We start from the raw sequence: 7,153 nt of genomic DNA, 5'->3' as shown, positions 1-7,153 counted from the left end.
TGTAGGGGTTATGTCGCTGTGAGCGCTACTCAGCGGATTGCTCCTCAACTGTAAAAGGTCATAACTTTTGGATCGAAGGTAGTCAGAGCTAGACGAGTCCTTTCCGACCCCAGTTTAAACAGATAATTCTCCACAAACTATTGCTAGGGTAAGACCCGAGTTTCTGGGGGTTTTCCGGACCTGTTAGACAGAGAACTGGGCCGTAGTGAGTCCAAAGAGTTGTGAGGAGTGGGCGGGACTTACTATCGGGTAGTAACAGACAGCTTCTGTCAATTTTAATGCTAGACTTTAGCAACTTACCTGGCAGCTATGAAATTATTTCACGAGATAAAAGATTTTGGGAACAAAATGCACCAGCAGACGTTCAGATAAGTGTTTCAAATACAGCTTGTTTTCTTAACAAACAATATTGTCAATGAAAAGTTAACGAAATTAAAATGTTAAACTAGAGCTCACAATATTTAAAAAGAAAGTCTTATGGCTAGGGGTGCACCAATCGCAGTTTTTTTGGCCGATTGCTGATTACCGATCTTTAAAAAGCCTGACTTGCTGATTCTGACTTAGACCTTCTTGTCTGAAATATTGCTAAATATAGCAAGAAAGTCGCTAACCTGGTAACAGTGAGGTGACTATTGTAAACTGCAAATGTGCGGACATGACTTGGTGGGCGGGGCTAACAGTCAAACCTCGCTCACGGGAGAGCAGAAGAGGACGGTGGCTGATTTTCTGATCTTTGCTGAGGTAGATAAGATCAAGGGCTGATCTCCAATTACTGATCTCCTAAAGTTAAAGAAATTGCTGCATCCCTACAGACTCTGTTTCAAACTCTCTGGATTAGACAGTTCAAGTCTTTATCCAGGGCTAATGGTGACCACCAGTCTGTGGACTTCATTAATTCATCTGCAAAATATTCTTAATTTGTTGGCAAAACTGAAGAAGACACCATTCAGTGCTCCAGATTCACAGTTAGCCTCTCGGGGGAGTCTGTGCTAGTAGTGCAACAGACAAATATCTTAATCTTAATTTCTTTCAAATGATTGTGAAGGTGTTGATTAAGTAAGACCAACACTTTAAAAAAAAAATTCTTATCCAACTACAGTTTTTGTGAGAAGATATGACCTTTTTGGAATGAGATGCTGTAACAGTTTGTAGGAATTAATGTTTCACAGCGACACCACAATGCCTGATCCCCAACCTGACCTCTGCTGTGTTCAAGCTGCCTGCGTCAGACTGCATATAAACACCTTAATCAATCCGGTTCATTGCAAAAGACTCATTGTTCCAAACTGCCGGGTGGTGTTACCTTTGAGGAAGTTCTTTTAGGCAAGCTGTGGGAAACACAAAAGTTTTGAAGTACACAAGGCAAGCTTCTGTATTGATGCTGGAATAAAGGATTTTTTTTGCTGGTTTTGTAATGTTCTGAATCTTGCCTGTTGCGCAGCCGAGTTCCCTGTGTTGCAACATTTCTCCTCTGTACATAGAAATTCTTTTGAAATCTCAGATTGTACTCTCTACGTGACTTTATTGAGTTTTCAACAACTTATCGCCACAATTTCATGAGAAAACTATCAAGAATCAAATGTGGGTTCATATTTTATTATTTCTGCTTATTTTGCAGTCATGAGTTGTGAGAACGTGTGGTTTTTTCAATATTTTTACCTTATCAAACTTTTCAAAATGGAAACCTTAAGGACAGCAACACCATTCTCATGGTGGCCTCACACCACTGGTTCTGTCAGGCTCTTTTTTTTATAAATTGACACATTATTTAAAGGTCAAAAGAAAGCTTTGTGAAATACTTTGGTCAGAATATCCCATCATGACCATACCAGAGCACCCATCTCAACCATTTATTAATCAAAATCACTTTATACATATGGTGTACCTTTTCCTACAACCTTGCTATTTTCCAGATATGCCCATTTTGACTTTTTTTTTTTTTTTTTTTACTGCTGTTTACTCAGTTTCTTGCATGTGAATGAACATTTTGTTTCTGTTGATTCTTTATGATCTTTTCTCCAAATTGCAACAAACAAGTCTCCAAGAGAGGATTATTAGGACTGACCGACCCTCCATTTAGGACTTTTACAGGTGGTAAAAATATGGTCAGGAAATGACAGACGCCACACATCCTGGACACAAACTGTTACAAAACAAACTAACAGAGAGACAGTTTTGTATTCTGATAAACATTTTTACTTATTTCACTTAATGATGCTGTTTAAAATCATGTACCACAAAAATGTTTACTCATGACCTGCAGATTAAGGTTATTAAAACATATAACTGTTGTTAGGTGTTGAACCTCACTCTACACCGTTTTTAGTACATACAGGAAGTGAATGGAGAAGTCGGTGTCAATAACAGAACAACATTTCCCTAAGGCATGACTTCAAATAATCCCTTATTTCAAGATCAGCCAGAAGAACACAATCAGCTGTAAATCTGTAAATGTGAAACTCTGGTTTGATGTGTTTCCACTTTCTTTTGGTCAGGCATCCTGACTGGTCTCCTACAGTAACTGCATTGCCTTGCTAAAGATATTCATACTCCTTAGGTTGTTTTTTTTACATTTTTTGTCACATTCCAACCAGAACCTTCTGTATATTTTATTAGAATTTCATATGATAAACCAATGTGAAGTTCGGGGTGGCAGGAACATAAGCGTCTGGTGGACCTTGAACCAAAATATGACATTTGTTCTGCCTTCCAATGATTGCATATATTAATGAAATTCAGATTATTTGTACAGTCAATTCCGATTTATTATTACAGATGGTAAAGGTTTTCTCTCTGAGCTTGCCCAGCTGATCGCATTGAGTTACTTATTTCACTTCTTATAAGAAACAGAATTATTAATTGAAAGAAAATCATTTTAAAACTATATAATGTATACCAGTGGTATAAATCATTTTGACCATGACTGTTTCATTTGTGGACCTAGGAACTGTTTCTGGACAAATCACTCCACTTTTCCAAAGAAGACTGTCTCAGCTGGTGTTTTCGTGACTAAGACATGAGTACAAATTCTCAAAATAATAATTAAAGAAAGCTCGGCTGAATTTATGTTTAGTAACCGTGAACCATGTACTTAGTCATTATTCATATCTTTACTTATTCACTGAGTGAGTCTGTGATTTGTCAGAACTTAGGCTGACAAAGCTTACAACTTGGAGATGGAAATTGCATCATACCCAAGCTCAATTAAACAAGAAAAAAAAAATCCAGTGGGATTTGCTTCTTCGCAAGGTTAGTAATTATTACCAATGAAATTGGTTAACAATGTTTTTCAGGGTGTTATTTTTAGAAAAACTCAATGACATCATAACCACTGACACATAACTGATATACCAACAGTGGAGCTTATTTAAGGAGTCTCAAACTGGCTAGCATACTTCTCAATGATGCAAGTATTACCCATGTGAACCTTTCAATGTGAACACGGGTCTGGAGAGGGCTTTCAGACTTTTCAAGCAGGAATTCAACTTTCCTTTTGATTCTATGAACTTCTGGACATTACAAGACACAAAGTCTATGTCCTGCTCGAAGGTGAAACTCCACCCCAGACTCAAGTAGGTCATTGCAGCTTCCACAATGTCCTGTATTAATCTGCATCCATCTATCATTTAATTCTGGCCAGCTTCCCTGGTCGGTGGTAGAGGCATGGTGCTTTTATTATAATTTTTTCAAGGATGAGCCGCAGTGTGTGGTTTCTGCTGCATATAGCCCTTTGTACCTTAAGACGTAACATTTGGGGTGCTGTGGTGGCACAGGGGTTAAGCAGAACCCACATATGGAAGTCTTAGTCCTCGATGCAAACGTTACAGGTGTGAGTCCTGGCCTGATGACCTCAAATAAAGGCTACCATAGCCAATAAAACTTAAAAAAACAACAACTTTTGGTCACATTTATGTATAAGGAAAACGTCCCAGTTAAACGACGTTTAACTAAAGTTCTACGGGGTTTAGAGTCCCAGTCTATTTCTCTTTCTTACTGTTTATTTAATGTCACATGCTGTTTTTATTTTAATTATGTAAAGCACTTTAAAATGCCTTGCTGCTGAAATGTGCTATACAAATAAARTTTGATTGATTGATAAGACCTCCTTCTTCAAGTTTGCTGTGCACCCTAAATGGTTTGAAGCAAAAGGTGCTTCCTTTGACTTCCTCTATAACACGTTTCTTCCTTTGCCATCCTTCTGCAAAGGCCAGTTGTGTGGATTGCATGACTAATATTTCTCTGGTCATCTAAGTCACCCAATTGATGGTATGGCTCTCTGTAGCTTCTTCATAACCACCACAGGCCTCCTGGCTGCACCTGTGAGTAATGGTCACAAAACCACCATGAGGGCTCACAGTCTGACACCAATTCCAGCACCTGGATAAAGAAAAAAAAAAAAAATTTGGTTCATAATACAGTATAAGCTTGTTAACAAGATGTAATTTGATAAATTGTCAATGCAGTTCGTGATTTTGGTTAGGTTGGGGTTAGAGTAGGGTAAGAGTAGAGTAGAGTTGGGGTTACAGCAAGGGCAGGTACTTTTTGGGGATGATGAGGGCCTAAGAGTGGAGGGGGCCTGAGAACGTAGAGTCCACATGAATGGTGCCTGCTGTGCGGTGCTTCATGTGCATCCTAGTGTCCATTCAAATCTTAGACTGTACGATCCTCTATGTTCCATTGTTCAAACCCAACATATCGTCAAAGGGACCAGCTAGACTATTTGAATTAAGTAAGGTTATAGTAGTATAGTGTTTTCTCAGATGAATGTTCTCTGACACAGCACAATGACGCCGACAAAATAAAGATAGCCACGAGACAGCCAGCTGTACAATCCATCAGCAGATTAAACTCCATGCAGGTTCAAGGGGCATGTGCTCTCTGTGACCCTTTTACCGCCTGGGGGGGAACGTCTGTCCATCTGACCGTCTCACTGTGAGTCAGCATCGAGATCGCTGCGTCCTCTTAAATTCATAATGCTGTCTAATCTGCGCTGAAAGCCTTTGCTCACTTTGGCTGTGCTCCAGTGGACAGAGATTAAAATCACGACACCCTCTCCTCATCCTCTCCACGACACACATAAATACAAACAATGACCGATTATTTCAGCCATGATTCACTTTCACTGACCACCCTCAAAGTGAGTCAGCTTTCATGTGACAGGAAGGAAAACCCAAGTATTCGACTTGAATCTGGATCTGTTGTATGTGCATGTATGAAAGGGATGTGCGCCCTCTTGAGGATGAATGCTGGAAAATCATCTTTAAAAAGTTCCTTATGTGGACAAAAGTCAATAGAAATCCAACAGTTAGAAGTTCAACAAACATTCAAGTAAAGAGATTAAATTCTCAGCATATTGTAACCAAAGCTGATCCCCTTTACAACCTGTCTGGGTTGTTGAATTACGCATCTTTTAATAAGTTGTTCACATTGTTATGATTGAATGTGTTGGATCATTGAGAAAAAAAATAGCCCAAGATCACCTGAGTAAAAATGTCCAGTATTCAGATAATATTAATTGAGTAAAGCTAAAGCTACCCTCCCAAACCATCCTCTTGAGGATTGTCCACATTTTTTGAAAGCTGAGTCATATTTCACTGATTCCACATCCAGTTCTGATTACTGTCCAACCTGTAGAGTCGAGAAACTGCTTTGGCAGAACCTGTATGACAACATTTAGCACGGTTGACACAAAGCAACACATCATGTCCCAATTTAGACAAATCCAAGAACAAATGAGAACCACAGTCAGTATGTATCAGTCTGGATATAGTTACTGCCTATTTATGCAATTCTGCTAGATTCTCATGATGATTCAGTTGGTTGACTGGGATTTCTCCCATTCAGCTGGATTTCTGCTGTAGAATTTCAACAACTGGGCCAATCAACGAACAGAAGGAGAAATTGTGAACGATGACATTGATTTTCTATGCTGTTATAGAATTGTAGTCAGTCTATGGTTGTGGTTTGGCAATGGAAGTAGAGGAAGTGTCATTAGGTGAAAGTTTGGTGCAGCCTGGCTGAGTTGCACGGCCTACCAAAATATCATCCATGAGGCCACAAAAGCCTCATTTAAGGTCAGTGTTCATAATTCAACTGTCAGAATGAACGATTGGGCAAAAATTTGATCTTTGGGAAGGTTCTAAGCTGAGGGCCACAGCTGAACAAAAATAACACAAATGTTTGTCTTCTCTTTGCCAGAAATGTCTTGATGTTCTTCAAGGCTACAGGAAAACTACTCTGTGGCTAATGAGGCTGATGTCATCACCTTGGGTGAAACTGGCACAACATTTCAGAAAGAAGAACAATGTAGCAACAATCAAACAATGTGCTGGTTTGGAGTTAGCGTGCCTTTTCAGAACATGGACGCCTTGCTGTCACTGACAGATCCATGAATGCTGGATTAAAGGTTGAAAATTACAAGCAAAGCAAAGTTTCAGCTTTGCTATCAGGCTGATTGCCTTGTGGTTGCGGCGTTGACAGAAAATGAAGCAACTTCCCTGTAATTGTCCCTCACTGAGGCAGCAGCAAGGTGACTGCAGCTGTAGTTTGACTGCAGATGGGAATATAAACAGGAAATGTGCTGACTAATAGGATTATGGGTCACCTGAACGGAAAGGGGACGTAGGCAGTGGGATGCAGCGTGTGAGGAAATGTGACAGTCTTGGTAATCTGACAGAGACTTTAGGTTTTTACTCGTCAGTGTTAAACAGATTCAACAAGTCATTTCCTGTGTTGAGTCCAGAAACATTTGATCGTTCTTGTTTTTTGTTTCATTCTGACCCCGGCATGAATTCTTTAAGTATAGTTGATCATTATTTTACTTTTTACAATCTTATATGTTTAACGGGAAGATGGACAAGAAAAAAGTTTAAAATATATTGAAAAGTCAATGTATGTCTTTTTTATATAATGTGAAAACTCCAGTTATATATGTGTGTGAAGAAATCAGCTTTATTTGACTCGGTGGTATCAGAATTATAATTATTTATTCATTATGATAAGTGTTGCTGAACTGAGTATATGATGTAAAGAGAGTGTAACAAATCTCCCTTACTCCTCTCGAGCCATTTTAAGAGAACTTTGGTGTAATTGTGCCACCTGCTGGATGTGAGTCATTTTTTTTATCAAAGCAAAAATGATGAAAGTGTGAAAA

This window comes from Poecilia reticulata, linkage group LG23 (assembly GCF_000633615.1).
Source record: "Poecilia reticulata strain Guanapo linkage group LG23, Guppy_female_1.0+MT, whole genome shotgun sequence".
NCBI lineage: Eukaryota > Metazoa > Chordata > Actinopteri > Cyprinodontiformes > Poeciliidae > Poecilia > Poecilia reticulata.
The sequence above is the reverse complement of the archived record's forward strand: the minus strand, read 5'-3'. Positions refer to the sequence as shown.